The sequence below is a fragment of the Cyanistes caeruleus genome, chromosome 3 (genome assembly GCF_971803275.1).
Source record: "Cyanistes caeruleus chromosome 3, bCyaCae1.hap1.1, whole genome shotgun sequence".
Classification (NCBI taxonomy): Eukaryota; Metazoa; Chordata; class Aves; order Passeriformes; family Paridae; genus Cyanistes; species Cyanistes caeruleus.
The window spans coordinates 86,890,662-86,908,834 of NC_141703.1; the positions used below are offsets into that span (position 1 = coordinate 86,890,662).

General features: G+C 38.4%; 2 protein-coding genes across 4 annotated transcripts in view; one reads left to right on the plus strand and one right to left on the minus strand.

Moving 5' to 3' along the window:
- The window catches only part of PRMT8 (protein arginine methyltransferase 8), a 57,186-nt gene that overhangs the window by 27,068 nt on the left and 11,945 nt on the right, over window positions 1-18,173 (minus strand). The gene's annotated exons all lie outside the window — the stretch shown is intronic.
- Window positions 15,831-18,173, plus strand: part of LOC147654308 (trypsin I-P1-like) — a 74,673-nt gene continuing 72,330 nt past the window's right edge. The window contains exon 1 of one of the 2 annotated variants that reach the window (XM_086882538.1): window positions 15,831-15,954. The gene's annotated coding sequence lies outside the window, so the exon portion shown is untranslated. Of the gene's footprint in view, window positions 15,996-18,173 lie in introns of both variants that reach the window. The other variant, XM_086882539.1, reaches the window with a different exon arrangement.

Below are 18,173 nucleotides of genomic sequence, written 5' to 3' on the forward strand. Positions count from 1 at the left end.
TTACCAGTGGTTTATGTTCCTGTAACACTTTTCATCCCCAAAGATACAGAAGTCCTTTATTTATAAGTCTTCTCTATTTCTTACATTCTTTACTATCACCTCGCCCTGTTCACCTCACCTAGTTCACCTCCCACGCAGAATACACTTGCTCCCAATTGGTGTTTGTATTTCTGTCTGGTCTACTTTCAAAAATGTCCATCTGCAGTAATTTCTCTTAAGACATTGCTTCATTGCTTGTTCATTGCAAGAAATAATGCTGATAACTCATTCTGTCAAATGTTTCTCTTAATATTCAACTCTTTCAAATATAATCCTGCTACTTTTAATTACATACGTGTGGTCATATCTTAACTTTTTTCTCCATTGGCATGCACCCTATGTAGTTTTTGCAGTTACCTTTCTCAGCAGTCCTTTCTGTATTTGTCTGCTGGATTAAAAAGACTTAAACTGTAGCTGTTTGAAATTCTGTTTTATTATAATATGAAATCTGTAAGGTCTTACACTTTTCTCCTAAATCTTACCCTCTGCATCACTTTAAAAGCAAAATATGTAAGTTTATATAATTCTGAATTCTGTTCCTATTTTAGGTAAGAATGTCTCCAGACACACAACAGTGTATCACACGCAATTGCTCAAAAGGTACGTAATGAAGTTGTATCAGTTTTTGTACATGAAACCAGGGGGCTTCTAGTATTTCTGTTGCTGTCAAACTACAAATTTAAATGTGGCTTGCTGTACAACAGAGAGCATTTGCTAGAAGAAAAGAGGCTGGTCTTGAAGACTGACAAATCTCCAATCTGAATCTCAGGCAGTATCAATTCTGCTCCTGGCTGCATGGAAGGGTCTAGACAGGATTATGACAACAAGCTTATTCTGACAAAAGATACAGAATGAAATGAAACCTAACAATTTAGGCTAGGAAAGTTGTCTGAATGAATTTCTTTCCTGTAAAAGAATTAACATTGCTGTTTCCTGGTCTGCAACTGAATTCTGCTATGGCCAAAGGGTGGCAAGGTAACTTTTATTATATATACTGAGGCAGTATTGCACCTTTGACTCGCAGTACGCTTTAGATTTATCCAAACTACCTGAAGACTTACTGCTCTCAACTGTGCATCTTCATCTCTGCCAGGAAGAACATATCCCACCCAGCAGAAGAAGCAGAAGCTTTATTAGTTCTGCTTCTCAGCTGCCTTAGCTTGTAGCCAAAGCAGCCTGTGGTAAAATGTGTGCATGGTGCTTGTGTGACAACATTCGGCTCTGAATGCCAATAGGACATGCACTGTCCATCCCGTGCTGTGGGTACCACAGCCTCAGGCACCAGGGGCAGCAGAAAACTGAACAGGGCTGGTGATCTTCTCAGCCAGCAGCACTCTGTCATAGGGACCTTAAACCAGCTGCTTCATTTCTGTTTTAGGCATACTAACACAACACAGACCTTCCGGATTCAAATGGTGTAAATTTTGCAGCATCTGTAACACCTCCTGCTGAAATTTCAGCGTGTTGCACTGTAATTCTGGAATTCCAAAACAATGTCGCGATTACAAGAATAATTTTGTGAGTGGGGCTCAGGAAATCCCTCTGTCAGTCACTTGTCATAGACTCTATGAGCAATTTCACTTGAGAGCAACTTATGCCCTATGACAACAAATATCTGGGGAAAACATCAACATAGTGGACAACAACAGAATAAAGAATTGCAATGAAAGCTATTATTTGTATCACAAACAATAAAGTCTTCAGGCATACAATTCTGAGATTCTAAACTAGAAACAACTATGCTTTTAGGGATATAGTACAATTGCTTAAGGAGAGAACACGCTTTTAAGACAAAAGCTATCAAGGAAAGACAACTTCCTGTATTCTTTCCAGAACTAAAAAGAACCCTTGATGTGATTTGCAAGCTTAGCATACATATATATATATATATATATATATATATATATATATATATATATCCTACATGAAATACAACTCATCTTTTGAATAACACCTGAAAAGGCAAAGCATCTGGGCTGGGGGCAAACCTCACATCAACGTAAAAAAATTTAAAAAACTCTCTGCAGAATCCATGTATGGATTCTGGCCAGCTGCACACAATTCCAGAACACTGGCTTGCTGCTAATGCAGATGAAGTCTGAAAGAATGGAAGCAGCTGCTTCAGAATTCATTCTTCACTGTGCTAAACATGCAGCCCCCTATTTTTCCATCTCCCATTTTGTACTGAAGGTGGAGGTGGGGGGTCTGAATGATCTGAGGAGAAGTCAATCACTGCTTTGCAACTGAACTCCTACTTTTGTGTACCATTTCAACATTTAAAGCAAATTAAATTATGGACATACTTCATTTCCAACTTTTAAAAATCAAAATTTATTTCCTTTTTCTTTGTAGACAGGGTTGGTACACTGAAGGTGATCAAATGTACTAGCACAGGACTGGTGTCCTTAAAAGCTTTGAATTTTCACAAAAGACAAGATTAGTAAACCTCATTCTTTCTCAAAATCCCACAACTCAACATCCTGATGTAGGTTTCTAAAACATATATAGGCACCTCAGTGGCACCTCTGTGTGACTTTGAGATATACAGAATTGCCCATGTGCATCAATGGGTAGTGCTGAAGCTCTTCTTTGAAAACTGGACCTAATCCAACATGGACCGACAAGGCTGTCTGGGTGTACAACTCCCAAAATACAAAAGAGAACTGGGTATTCAAAAATCATGAGCTATTTTTGAAAATTTGAGCCTTTTAGATATATCCATCTGTCTACAGAGAGACAAGATGGTGAAATATGCACAATTCAGTTTTTAGGAGGTTTGTGACAAAAGCTGTGGTGTGTAGAGTAAAAATAAACTTGAATTTCAATTCTTTTTTCTTGATATTACTATGGAGACACCAGGCTGGAGGTTAAAATTCCAATCCTTGCAAAACTGTTGTTCAAGCTGCAGTGTTTTATTCTTGACAAATTATTAGTTATTCATGGCATTTTTATGACATCAAAGCAGTTAACTGTACCTTCTGCTGGGGAAGTGCTTAATTTTTCCTTAAGAAATTAATTAAGAATGGGGTAACAGTTTTAAATTATTCTATTTCAGCATCACCTTCCTTTTAAACAAGAGGTTTTATCATACCTAAATGTCAACTTTACTTATTTTTTGAGCCAGATAGCTTTCTATGCCAGAACTACAAGAATATAATGTTCCTAACACCATCTTCATTGGTCTGAATTCAATAATCAAGACCTCCAGAGTGCAAGAGATTATCAACTGATATGCAATCACCATAGTGATTCCAACAATACAGCTTCTTCCTGCTGCAGATATAAAAGCACAGCCAAATATAAGAGGTAGTTGCTATTCTCCTGCCAAAATTTAGGCTTCAACAAAAACTTCTAGGCAGTCTTCACATAGGTTAAAACCTCCTTTGAATCCTTTATCTTGTACTGTTTTGAAGTCTTTGTCCAGGGCTTATCTTAAGTGATCTTTGGATAGGGCAAAGAGTCCAATCAAGTATCAGAGAAGTTTTAACCTGATTTTCTGAGGAAATGAAGCTTCTACAGATTCTTGCCTATGCCTCCCATTAATAACTTTTGAGCTTGTCCAAGCCAGTCTGATTTGAAAGAAGTGTGGAAATATCAAATGCAATTATATTTTGGTAAGTTTCTTGAAAGCCAGAAATTAGGTAGAAGGATAAGTGATTTCATGATCCACTGAAACTGAGGCAGCTAGATTTCAGCTGTCATGCTTTCTACCTGCTCTAGGTTTATTAAGGCACCTGGCTGGTGTTACATGTGCAATGTGTAGCCTCCAGATGTGATGATCAGTAATGAAGATGTGCAAAGAAGACCAGGCATTGCTCACAACTTAATTAAGAGCTGGGGGCATAAAGAGCACATACTTGCAGGAAATCAGGCTTTCTATGCTAAGGACAGGAAGTTCACAAGGAATGCAAAATGGCAGGAAACCAAGGAGTTCCAACATTCAACTGCAGACAGATGTAACTATTTGGGAACAAGGAAATATATATATATAAATATATATGTATTTATAATATACATATATACATATATATATATAGGACCTTTGAAGACCAGTAAAGAACATTTACTTAGTGGAAGCTTTATGTTGTCTAAAAATCAGTATGAAATTGCCAATTCTTCAGCAGCTATAAATCTACTTTCTGCTTGATGAAAATCAGGCTCAGTCTGTTTTAAATTGCACATAACTATCAATGCAAATGCAAATCTATCAAAAGTCTAAAACTGAATCTAGTCAGACTCTGTAAGAGAACTGGGAAAGAGAACTGATTCTTAAAATGACTTGCTTTGAGGCTACCCCTTGTTCAGCCACTTCGAAGTGAGGCATTGCACTGAACTTTCTACAGGGGTTGTTTGAAATGCCAGATCAGCCTGTCATAGACAAACCTGTTCATTCAATATCAGCAGGAAATTCACTGTTCTTTATAAAGACAAGCATAGCTTAGAATGCATTACAACTGTGACATCATATCCCTAAGTAATGGTAATAGGAAAAATACTGTCAAAACACTGATGCTTTAGAGTAAAGCCTCTGTCCAGAACAATTGAGACTGATCACTTATACAAGGAACTAGATTATACCTTAGATGTCCAAATCCTTAAAAGGTCAAAGGTTCAAGCTGGTCATCAGCATGATAATGGTGTGGTCAGCATACTTAGGCTGCAGCAGAAATAACACCAAGTATCAAAAAGGAATGTAAAGATCACAACATTAGCAAAGTTGTCACTTATTGAGACAGAAGCTAAAAAGAAAATTAGATATGTAAATTCAAGATAGGTGCTGTGATACCTTTATGGAACTGACCCAAGGTACTTCAAACTGTCAAGATTTTTAATGGGGACTGTCTGTTGGGTAAAAGCCAGAATTTCCTTAGTGACAGGTCACAAAATAAGCAATCCAACTTCCAGTTTTCAATATTCCTGGGGATGCAGGAATAATTCTTCTCCCTAATAGAGGTTAAGCACTGAAACAAATGCTTTTCAGGGTCTGTGGGGTCTCCAACTGCGTAGATTGCAAAACTCAGCTGGAGAATATCCCTTACCAGCCTTTAAAGCTATCTTTTATCCGAGCAGGGTGCTGGACTAGATGGCCTCCAGAGGTCCTTTCCACACATGTTATTCTACAGTATTAAGACATGGACAATTATATTTCCACTGTGCAGGAGATACAGGTGGCCAGGTTTATAAACCTGAGCCTAGTGCAAATTATGAGGTAGGTTATAAATTTTGGTTGATAGATTTGTACACACGATAAGAACAGAACCTGCTTTCACGAGATTAAAGAATGCACACTACAAGCAGATGAGGACATGTTACTAAGCAATGAAAACCTTCTAAAGCTACATGTAACAGAACAGAACTGAGATTACAGGAAATGAGTTGACAAAATTTAAGGACAGGAATGATATTAAGTATTTGTATTATTTATAACTGTGTGAGCAGTTCTAGACCATTTTGTGTGCCAGTGCATGTAATTAAAATGATCTTCATCCAATCCTCTCTCAGGACTGCTTAGTGCACAATGTCATTGGGAAAAAAAATGGTGACAAGTTACAAATGTTGATATTTAATTGAACTTGTGGTACTTTTCATAAAGATGGAGATTTTGCAATGTATGTTGAATAGCATGCCCCATGCAGGGCACGGAAAGTCCTAGTTCAGCACAGAACAAAAAGAATATGACAGCAATATATTAGTATTAACTTAAATTTATTCTTTGCAAAGTACCCTGTGGAAAGATGGCAAAGCATTACTTTAAAAGTGCTGAGTGGCACCTTTCTTTAGGAGAAGGTTACATTTTGATTATCTTTGGCTTTGATAGGTTTAAGGCCTATTATTATTTTAGATTTAATATCACAGCACCTTCTTGGTTTGCAAGATCCCTGCTACAAGGAACAGCTGGAGAAATGTCTTGTGTTTTCACCTGTAGCCTGTAGTGTTGAGCAGATGGTCTGTCAGTGGACTCTGCTGCCCATCTGTTTGTTTGGAGCCCCTTGAGCCTCATTAGAAGTGAGGTAAGTTGCACAGCAAGGAGGTTCTCAAGAGCTGGCTGAAGTCTCAAACCCACTTCTATCACAGCCAGGGTTTCACAGCTTCAGCTCAGCGGGGGATCGTGTTTTAGAAGCGTTGTCCTCTGGTGGATAATACCAAAAGCGAACTACAGTTGGCAGATGGCTAAATTAATTCTTCTTTTCTTAGGGCAGAGACTAACCTAACTGCTATCAATAATCTGGAAATGGATCTCCATGTACAACCATGCTGTTCCCTCCACATATGCAGCATATGGATCTGTTGTAGTTTAATGGTCTCTGCCACGTAAGTCAAGAAGAATCTGAAAGCTGAGGAATTAAATACAGGAGAACTATAGATAAATAAAGAAAGCTGTGATGATCTGTGGCTACATGTCCTGTGGTTTTCTATCCATTTTCCATTTAATCAGGAATAGAAGATGTGGATATATTCAAGCATACTGGTTATTTTGACACAAGATTGATACCTAGAAGTAAATACGGCAGGCTGAGAAATACAGGCTAGGCCACCAGGGATAGGTGTTTCTGAGAGACATTCCAGACTTCTTGGCTTTTTCCTGACTCAGTACCAGTATCAGGGCTCCTAGGAAGAGTGTGCTCTCTAACGGAGCTCTTCTGAATATAGTGCCTTGCTAAGATGTACAAGCTTTTTGTTTGGTTTATGCTACATCAACCTTTCTCCTGTTCCAGAGTCCAGTCTGAAAAGTTTACTCTGGTGTGTGGACCACAGAGCAGCACATCAGCAGCTTCATAAAGCCAGTGTCTCTTGCAGGTTGAAGCTTTTGGACTTTCACAGATTTACAGCTATGTCTGACATGGTAACACTGCAAGTCCCTGCTTTCTGTGGGAGCATCCTGACCCTTTGCAAAGATTCATGAAAGGCAAATAAAACCAAAAGATGAAAAAAAAAAGTCCTTCCTACCTTCCTGTCATTTTAAGTCTTTCTTTTCTGACTAAAGAAGATGAGAATTTAATTTAATTTAATTTAATTCTTTATTCACTTGGTAGAAGCTAACTTGGTAATGAGAAACAAGAAAGTGCCTTAATGTTTGGTCCCCAGTTGACTGGGAAATTCCAGTATCATCACAGGAATTTAAGATTTAGAACTGAAGTCAACTGTGAGAGTTATGATTGCTATTGACAATAATTGGTATCATTTCTATCAGAATTTGAAGAACACCTAACACCTGAAATAGCCAGTAAAGGCCAGGGAGCACTTAAATTGACTGATCACCATTGAATACTTTTCCTCTTCCATTCAATTATCCAGAAAAAAAACAACAGTAGGTATAAACTATTTTGTATGCTCTCCTGCAACAGATTTTCCTTCTGAGATGTCTGGGTTTTGGGAGTTTTGACAGATCTCTTGCCTTTAAAATGCTACATCCAAAACTACTTAGAACAAAAGAAATCACAGATGCACAGATATAAGAAGGGGAAACAGCCTGTTGTTCTGACAGAGCTATTAGAGGCTTATTTTTTGTGGTTGTTCAGAGGGAAGGTTTGAGGTACGACTACTGCCTGTCTATTGTTGAAACTGGGAAGAGGAAAAGCTGATAACAGTATTTTCCATTTGAATTAGGCTACAGCCTCTGGGAAATAAGGAGCTTTTCCAAGTTTAATGTCATTTTATTTCTGATTTGCCTTTCAGGGAGTTACACAAGGGAAAGAAATATCTCTGCATTAATAAAAGGCATCAGGTCTTCCAGATGATTTTAAAATATCTGTCCCAAACTAAAAGAATCTAAAAATAAACCATATCAATTTCATTCCTGGGCATTCATTGCAGAGTCACCTCTATATCTGGTAGTGATAATTGTTAATGTTATATGCTTACTAATTGCACTGATACTGATATTTAATGTCCCACCTGGTCTGACTGAGCAAGCACTTCTATGCCATCAACAAGAGTTACACAGAGCTATGGGGTGCTGTTCAGGGACTGAACTCCCCCATACCATTTCCAAGACCCATTCAGGTTTGGCATGGCAGAGCAAGAAGGCTGTAAAATTGTCATATTGCTCGAACAGCACTGGCTGAAAACTGCAGCTGTGAAGTCTTTCTCTTCCCCTCGTATTCTGCAATACAAGTTGTCAAACTGCACCAGTCTTGCCTCGTTTTTTCACACAGGATGGAAACACACTCAGTTTTATGTGTGGCTGAGAGGAGTCACCAAGACCTGTGAATCCAGCACTGTTTCTAGGGTGGCTGGGTACTGTGAGGGAGGAGCTGGAACAAGGGTAAGTGGTTCTTCTTGTGTGCACATGAACAAAGTTCAAGGTTGCTGGTGAGTCATGCTCCCTGCTGCTTGGGTAGATTTGGCACTATACAATCATACAGAATGAAGAAATCATTCCATGCAATGTTTCCCTGGGAGTAGCTCAAAGCCTGTATCGTTATTTAGCAAGTCACGACTCAGCTTCTTTTCCTCCTGTAATGTGGGGCTCAGTACATAAGGAGCCAGTTTTCTAGGGCTGCCTTTGCACCAACTTGGACTAGCTGGAAGGAGGATCTAGGTTTCTCATTTCTCTGTCCTTTCTTCTGCATGCAACAGAGAGGACTCATCAGTGTTGCTTGAAAACTTCTTTTTCACAGTACAACTCACAGTGTAAATTGATTAAAAGGCTGCCCTTGCATTTCATTGTGGAATCCAACATTCAGTGTGCAAAGCTCTGCAGAAGTAGTCTCCATAATGTGTGCTGGGTCACCCAGGTAAGCTGATGTTATTCCACCTGAATTCTGAATTCCAGACAATTTATCATCATGGCTATGAAACAATGAATGGTGCATAAGGATCTATAGTCAGAGCATTAGGGACCTGTTAACAGATGGTAATTAGTTCTATTTTAAGGATGGCTAGGCAAGTCAGCTCTTTTTGTGACAAGAAAAAAAAAATAAGGACAAGGTGATCTTCTGAGGCATGAAACCCTAGAAGTTGTTTTCACTCTGTGATCAGCTATAACCCAGGGAAGACATGCTCCTGTTATCTGGAAGCAGTACACAGAAATGTAAATGTGACTGAAGGTTTTTATTGATTTTGAAGTGAAGAGAGATATTCATGTGCCAGATTACTTTAAAACGCCTCGCATCACAAGGCGCAGCTTGTTGTAGAAATAGCAACCGAAGTTATAGAAGCCTGAACTGAAAATATCAAAGTTGAATGCAGTGAAGAGGAAGAGTTTATTGCAGATCATTTTATAAAGAGTTAGGAAGACACAAAGCCAGAGAAGTGTGAGCTTTCCATTGTGATTTTCTTACTGTTTTTTACTATCATTGCTGCTGCATAAATGCCTGCCTTGCTGGCAATGGAAATGAATGGAAGGGAGACAAAAAGGACTTGGTACATTCAAGTTACTTCACATCACCCTGGCAAGTGCATGAAAATCTGCTGAGGAGAGGTCAAGGGGAGTTAGAGCCTCCATTATCAATGCTCACACTACCTTTCTTGTAGCTGTATCGCTGACTGGTCTCTTCCCCTCCCCAGCAGCATCTCTACTGACTCTCTAGTGACAAAGAACAAGAACCAGAAAGTGCTAATCAACTATAAAACCAGTTATTTTTAGGCCTTTTCTCAGTATCAGGCAGTAAGCTGAACTTCACATGAAAAAGTAGAGCTCCGCTATTTTTAGAGGCTAATTATTACCAAAATAACCAGAGTATTCTATCTGTACAAATTATTTTCTTAAATTAGCAGAAAATTTAATGGAAGCCCTCCTCTGCTTAGAAAATTTCTAAGGCACTGATCTCTGAAAGTCACTTTGCAGCTGATATACCAGTCTTTTCTTCCCCTTTCACTGAGTTTCAGCTCTGTCACAACAGCTCTATAGGAAGTTCTTCAGGAAGACATCATATTCTGTAGGCTTTGGTTGAGCCTCAGTACACAGGAGGAAAAACCTACACCATGTCCTAGCCAAGCTTCTGATCTACACTCAGCATAGTTTCAGATAAACTTCAGCTCTAGAGGAGGTCTCTGCCTAAGAAGTGTCCAGTTTTATTATTACCCTCTGCAGGATAAGTGAGGACAGAAAGAAGAACAAGACTGAGAAATGGAAGTTCCTGAGCTGAAGCGCCAGAAAAAACAGCAAAGTCAACTGACTTACAGTTCAGTGCTGCTGCAGAGCTACCAGCAACATTGAATAGAAGTCCCATGTTTGGCACTTCCATTTGTCACCTGGCAAAAAATAGCACCTGCCTTCACAGAGCAATGACACCCTGCCACTTCCTTTGGAGCTGTAGCTCACTGGATCTTTATATGTTATAGCACAGATTTTATCTTCATCACCTGGCAGTTTTTTTTGTCCTCTGTGTTGGTCTTAAGTCCATCTCACTGTGTGACCTTGAAGGAATCAGCCATTTCTTAGTGTGGGTTATCAGAATTTTGCATCATTTTGTGACAGATGAAACCTCTAGAAGTGGAATGTGGCTCTCTGCATCAACACTTTCTGAAGATGGCTTACTGAAGATGGGCAAGGATGAAGTGCCTGTGAAACTCAGGGAATATTGCAGCTGCCCACAGCTCTTGCAAAAAAACTGGTTTTAAGTGAATCAACTTACAGTTTAAATGTTTCTCCCTAAGTTCATTAAAAGAACATGAAAACCTCCCTGAGTCGGCTAGACTTGAAAAGTGGACTGTGCTTACATGACCCATCATAAAGTATTAAAGTTGAGAAACTAACAGAATAATTTCAGTGAGAGCAATGGGGTTGAGCTGCCTTCTACTCACATTACCCTCCCGAATAACTTATATTTTTCTAAGTTAAACTTTTGTTTATATTCCATTTTCCATGTATTTTGTACGCCTCTGCTAAATCAGAAATCCCATATAATGTCAACTGTCTTTAAAAGAGACATTAATAAGACACTTTTGATATTTAATGTGGTATCTTCCATGCAGGAATTTCTAGAAGAAACTGATCAAAAGCATATTGTACTCTGATGCTTCTTAGCAATTACTACTTTTCTTTGTAGTCATTAGAATACAACTCTTGTGATGACATTCAAAGCTTCATTTTTTTAAAATAAATGATAGATGTAAAAAGTCCAACTGTAGTTAAATCACTGGGGAGAAGATCGGCAGAAAGCCATTGTGCTCAGGATCCCCAGCTGCTAAAACGAAGTCAGTAGCTTTTTGGCCTCACAAATTTGGTTAACCCTATGAAAGGAGGAAAATTCTGTTCTCTCTCGGGCACTTGAAGTTCAAGAAGACTGTTCCCCTTGAGATTTACGATGAAGAGTGCATCTTCTCCCTCCAGGAGTGAAAATGTATTAATTTTATACTGATTGGTTTCAGGTTAATTAAAATATTACGAACAACCTACCCTGAGCCACCTCCATTGCTATTCAGCAAGAAGCTGTCTCCATCCTGGCTTTTGCTGCTATAATTTGCCTTCCCTTTCTCATTGCTGCCATTTTCATAAGGGATTGGCAACACTTTCCCTTTGTGCCTCAGCACTTCTCTTGATGCTGATTCATACGGCAGCATATGTTATTTTGAGACAGGAGTGGGTACACGCTTGGCTAAGACAGAATGGAAATCCTTGCCTGACTTACGGACACAAAGCACAATGCTTTGTCCACAAAACACAACCTGTGACCATCCTGACAGTTGTCAGTGCCTCTTTTACAACAAGCAAATGCTGCTTGCATGGCACGGTGCCAGCTGGAGCTGTCCTCCCTGCACGTCTCAAGTGTGCAAGGACAGTCTGCATCCTGCTCCCCCGTTTCTGTAGCGGCCACATGCCCTTTCATGCTTTTCTGTTGACATCCTTCCTGGGTTCTGATTGTTTCTTGTTGTGTGGAAAGATCTGGCTCTGCCAAGAGCATCCATCCACAGGAGCAGCTGCGTAACGAGACGTCCTCGTGCATGCATGAGTGGTTCATCCCTCCCTTTACTTGGGCAGTAATAGAGAAGCAATGCAAATGATTGGTGTAGAATCACTACAGACTGGAGAAGTGGCCCCACTTAGGAAAGCTGCAGAGCAAAAAGGAAATTACTAGCAATAACAAGAGCAGAAAATGTAACTGACAGTAGCAAGATCTGTATAACTGGGCATCTGTTCAAATTAGTCTTCTGTTGATGCTGTGTAAATAGCTTGATGAGTGTGAAGACTGATGTTTCCTGATTAAAGTGCTTCTGACCCGTGAATTTCAGTGATTCATGCGACTTTTCTTAACCTGAAAGGCTCAGAGAGTGGATCTCAGCCTTAGAAAGGTTTTTACTATTCACAGTTGTGAAGAAACCTTGAAAAGACTGAGTAGAAGTTTCTGGGTACAGAAAGGCCTATAAAAGCAACACATTGACGCAGATTCAGTGCCTTTTTTTAGCCAGTCTTATCACCTTTCCACATATAAGGTTGGCATTATTGTTCTTTAGCCACAGTATAGGCACAGCATGATGTACAGCAATGCAAAACTCTTTGTTGCACCAACCAGAACATCAGGTGTGTTCTGATGGCAGAACAGACCTTCAGATTTCCTTGCCTTCTGATGTGCTGTTATATTGCCCTAAAAACCCTTAAAATTAAAACTAAAACAAAAAGCTGCAAATTGCTTAAGATAACTTGGTGTTAAAGGATAAAACTGAAAGTATCACTTGCTGGTTATTTGAAGGTTAACATGATCTCAGAATTGGAAGAAAGAGAACAGAGAATGGCAGAAGTAAAAATAGTGTTTCAAATCAAGGTGATTCAAGGTTTTATTGACATAGAGTGCTTTTTGGTTTTTTTTCCTTTTTGGAACATATCAAGCTTCATGGGATGCTGTTTCTTTAAATATTTCTTCTGTTCATGAAATGATTGACAGCTGAGTGGGATAGAGGAGGAGAAGAAGCATCAGCTTTCACTTCTGAACTGGCTGCACATTCAGAATTAATGGGGAGGGAGAGCTTTCTGACAAGGATAAGATTTTGAAAATGTAGAAAACACAGACAAAAAAATAGGATTTTTCACAGACATATAAATCAGGGGAGTATGCTCTCACTAATGTCATACAAATCAAAAACCACTGTGTTTGGTCTGTTAATATAACTGAAGTTTGGCTGCCAAATCGCCCTAGGCTCTATCTAGGATCAATAGAAAGAAAATGGTTTCTTTAAAGTATGGTTTGAGATGGGCAGAGCTGCCATTCAGAGGTGTTTGTCTCTGCTGCTTAGACAGGACATGCAGGCCAGCAGCTCAGACACCTTATTGAAGCATTTGAATTTATGTGAGCAGATTCCAGATCCTAGCTGGTCCATTCAAAGTAAAATAGTAACAACAGAAAATAATAAAGATTTGTTGATTCAATGATAGAGAACATTAGGACTCAATCCAATGAGCTGTTCATATTTCTTAAAATACCATGGAAAGCAAATTACTGTGATCAAGAAGATCCCCTAAAAAAGGCTTGTAAAAATATTTGGGGTGGTTTTCCTGTTTTGGCTTGGGTTTTTTTGGTAGGGTTTTGTTTTTGGAACCACTGAATCCCTGGAGATAAAATCATCCTGCACCACATAAAAAAACCAGTTCTTATTTTTCTCCTTTTACTGACAACACAGTAATTTTCAGCAGAACTCTGAAGCATGTTGCCAGTCAGAGGAATGCAATGTTCCACCACCAGCAGCAAGACCCACAAATTGTATCCCTCAAACAGCAATGTTTCTTTTGAAGACCATACCATGGAGAAATAAATGGTTAAAAGATGAAGGAAAAACAGTGGAAACTGACAACAGCATCTCCTCAAACTCCTTAAGAAATCCCAAATAAATAATGCTATTTTTACTTCATTTAGGATTTCACACTAAAACCAGATGATTGAGAAGGATTTTTATTTTAAATTGAAGTCAGAGATAGCAAAGTCATATCCAGCAGTCAAAAAACTAAAACCAATGCAAAGTGAGAAAAGCTAAATATAGAATTGTTGCCTAGCACATTAAGTTAATTGACTTGACTTTCTTTGTTCTGTACAGACTGTACAATCCAGTGACTTTAATAAATCATTGGTCCTTTTCATTTTATTGAGACCTCAGTCCATCAGGTGTAAAAAACACCATAGTGAATAGAGATGTGAACATACTCAGAATTTCACAGGATTGAATGTTTGAGAAAAAACAGAGGCTGTGTTCCTTTGTTATAGGTTCCTAAACTTACTAGATTTTAAAATACCAGCAAAGAAGGCAAATGTAATGTGTGAAACAGACATATAAAACACTTAGATTCCTGATTTTATTTTTATGTTGTGTTTGATTTCACAGTTTGAATCATGGAACAGCTGAGGCTGGAAGGGACCTCTGGAGGTCATCTGGTCCAATCCCTATATTCAAGCAGTACCACCTCAGGCCAGTTGCCTACGTGTATCCAGATGGCTTTTAATTATCTCCAAAGAGGGAGACTCCACAATCAACCTGGCCAATCTCTGCCAGTGCTCAGTCATCCTTGCATTACAACAGTGTTTCCTGGTGTTCAGATGGAACCTACTGCATTTCAGTTGGTGCCCATTGCCTCTGATCCTGTCACGGGGCACAGCTGGCAGTGGAAGACCCCATGGGGCAGGTAAGGGAACCCAGGATCCAGGTGGGCATCCCTATGATCTGTGAGGTGTGTAGGTGTTAGAGAATTTAAGAAAAAAAGACCAACTATATTTAATTGCTGAATCAAAGGTGTGAATGCTTGGAAGTGATCTAAACTCTGTGAGACAAATATATTTAAATGCTTCCTTTCTGCACTGGGAGCTTGTATTACTAACAGCTCACCAAGTTAGTTGAATTTAAACTTACTTCAGCTGAGCTGGTACTATATCTAAAATATGAGGTTGGTTTTGAACTTGAAATGGAAGGGTACATCTTCCTGTGATTCTCCACATCTAAACCAAATTTTGTCACAACACCCATACAGAGGAACATAGTGAATACAAAGGACACAAAGAAATATAAAGCTAGCACTTTTTCATGAAACTGTCTTTTTAAACACAGTTTCTCTATCAACATATACATGTGTGTGTATATATATATATATATATATACACACATATATATATATATATATATATATATACAAACACTTGATGTGGTGTAAGACTTTAACCACGATTTTATAATTTTACAGTGTTTGAGCCCATAGGCATAGTTGTCTCTTCTCTGACAGTTTTAATGAAACTAATATGGGTGCACAAAGAAATGAAAGTCATGGCACCACACCCAGTTTGAATTTTAAGTAAATATAAAACATTGTGTGTACATGTATGCACACATATATACGTGATTTTGTAAGCAAGCGTATTAATGTGTCTTTAAGGAACTGCATGGCTGAAATGACAAATGATCACAATGTTAAGGCAGTTATTGAATTATTTAATAGCATAGTCCTGCTCACTCAGAATTAGGGTTATGTATCACATTTTCATTTTAGTTATAAGATGGGACTAGAGTAACTTTCCTGATTTGGAATAGTGTCAGAGAAGAAACTGTTGTGTGACTGAATATTTTATGGTAATTCATGAATTACCAGATTCTGGAACTACATGGGGTATCGATGTTTTGTTTTTTTTTAATGGTGATGGTATTTTATAACCATATCACAGCAGCTAATTAAATTTAAATCTGAGGTTTAAAATGCCCATGTAAAGGAAAGCTACTTGTAAGTCTTTCTCCTGGTTTCAGCTGGAACAGAGTTCATTTTCTTAGTAGCTGGCACAGTGCTGTGTTTTGGATTTAGTGTGAGAACTGTGCTGTTGACATACTTATGTTTTGGTTGTTGCTGAGCAGTGCTTGCTCTAAGCCAAGGACTTTTCAGTGTCTCATGACCTGCCAGTGAGCAGGTGCACAAGAATCTGTGAGGAAGCATGGCCAGAACAGCTGACCCCAGCTGGCTGAAGGGATATTCCACTGAACATCATGCTCAGTGTATAAACTGGGGTAAGATGGCTGGGAGCTGCTGGGCTGGGCATCAGTCTGTGGTGAGAAACTATATTGTGCATCACTTGTTTGTCTCTCTCCCTCTCCATTTTATTAAAATTATTGTTATTGTTATTATTATTAGCAGTAGTAGTAGTAATAGCACTGTAATTATTATATTTTATTCTTTCAATTATTTAACTCTTCTTAGTTCATGAGTTTTGCTTCTTTTTTTTTTTTCTCCTGATTCTCCTCATCTCCATGGGGAAGAAAGGGAGTGAAGGAGCAACTGTGTGGTACTTATTTGCCAGATGGAGTTAAACCATGACAGTCTGCTTAGTAATGGACAAATAATTAATAATCTTTCTGCAGACTAAAAAGGCAATTGTATATATTTCTGAGACTAGTCCCAGTTATAGCAAGGACAACATATATGTTCTTAACCACCCTGTAAATTTAGCCTAATGAACTACACTTGCTCTTATTTGGCCATTAAATGTTATTTGGTGTTAGTTTACCTAGTGCAAGAAATCTCATTGGAAGAGACTGAGATTAATAACCCGTCAGTTCCTTGGCTTGGTAATTTATTTTTTCTCAGGTGGGCTGCAAATGCCATAATTGACTCCAATGTGTTTTCAGCAGTCATTTAAGAAAATGGATATGTATCTAACATGCAGAACAAAAGTAATACCTCTAGTTTCAGCAGAATTACTCTTGCTCCATATTATACACGGTAGACGAGGAGTGTTTTTAAATATCCTGCTGGTATGGACTTGATTCTACAATAAATAATCATGCTGAGTGCTACTGACACACATGAGCAAACCAGTGTGTTCAGCATTTCTTGCATTATTAATCAAACATCTACTGAAATGTTCAGAGATCTTCAGTGATTTGTTAACTACGGTGGGCTCTGAATCACAACTGCTAAAAAGGTATTTACACTGTGTATTTCGAAAGCAGCAATTGATTGCTGTGTTGATATAAATCAGGCTTTTGTAGCTTTGTGTTAACAATCAAATAAGCTTTTGGTATCTTACACCCATCTTTTAAACACGGTTAAGAAAGCAATACAAAAAAGTAACCTCCTAACATTTTTATACAATCGTGAAACAGAATGATGAAAATTCTCTTCTTGAGCAAAACAACCGGTGATTCACCCTTTTAAATACGATTTTATATATAGATGTGAGCTGGTTTTGAATCTATATAAATCAAAAATAATTCTGCTGAAACTGATTTACATGAGGGTAAACCTGTCTTGAGCTTAGGATGCCTTTGTTTTTTAGTAGGCATGGTTAAAATACTCAGTTTTACCAGGTGGAGATAGGTCTTGCAAACATACATACTTTTGCCTTCCCTTTTACAAAGCAACAAAGACATATTTTAAGAGCACTGAGAAACATTACTTGTTTTCTGTTGAGAAAGGAACAGACCTGAAAAAACAGAAGATAGCACAGAGATTTTTTTTCTTCAATGAAACAGTGGTATTGAGGCTATGAGAATAATTTCACATGTTCATGAAAATCTCACAGAAGTGAGTGCAAGCACCTTCTTTATCTAAATCCTTCTCTATCTTTGTCTCCCATTAAGTTTATGTGATTAAAAAAATTCTCTTGGAAAAGCAGGACAGAAATTGAATGTCAAATACAGAGAAAACAGAAATATAAACCCATTAGCCTAGTTTTGTAATTTTTTTAGGCTAACCTTCATTAAACAGTATACACATTGTCATGGTGCTAGTATTATTCATTATTCATTAAAGTATGTTTGAAAAATCTAAGAAGTGTGAGATGGAGTTTGGCACTGGAGGCTTGAATTAATCTCTTGGTGCTGAATAAGAAATTCAGATAGGTAGCAGGACACATACTCTGAACAGCCCTGGGAAGTGCAATCAGCTTTTGGATTTAAAAGAATATAAAGATTCAGCAATTTAGATATCAATATAAGGGTAATGTAGTTGAAACAGCAAGCTAGGAAAATGATCTTTACAGTAATATGTCAAGTTCAGCGATGACAATGTGCTTAGGAGGTGAGATGAGGTCAGTTGGAGCTGAGCTGCTGTTTAGAATCCTGACATGGAGACGAGGAATATTGCACATTGTCCTGGTTCTACTCATTGGAGTGGAGTTTGGGGTGGGTTCCAGGTGTGTGTGCAAAGGTGTAAGAGCTGGTGAAAAGTTTCCACTGGAAGAGTCTCTCACAGTATTTTTAAATCCCTTATAAGTGAGACTACCCAT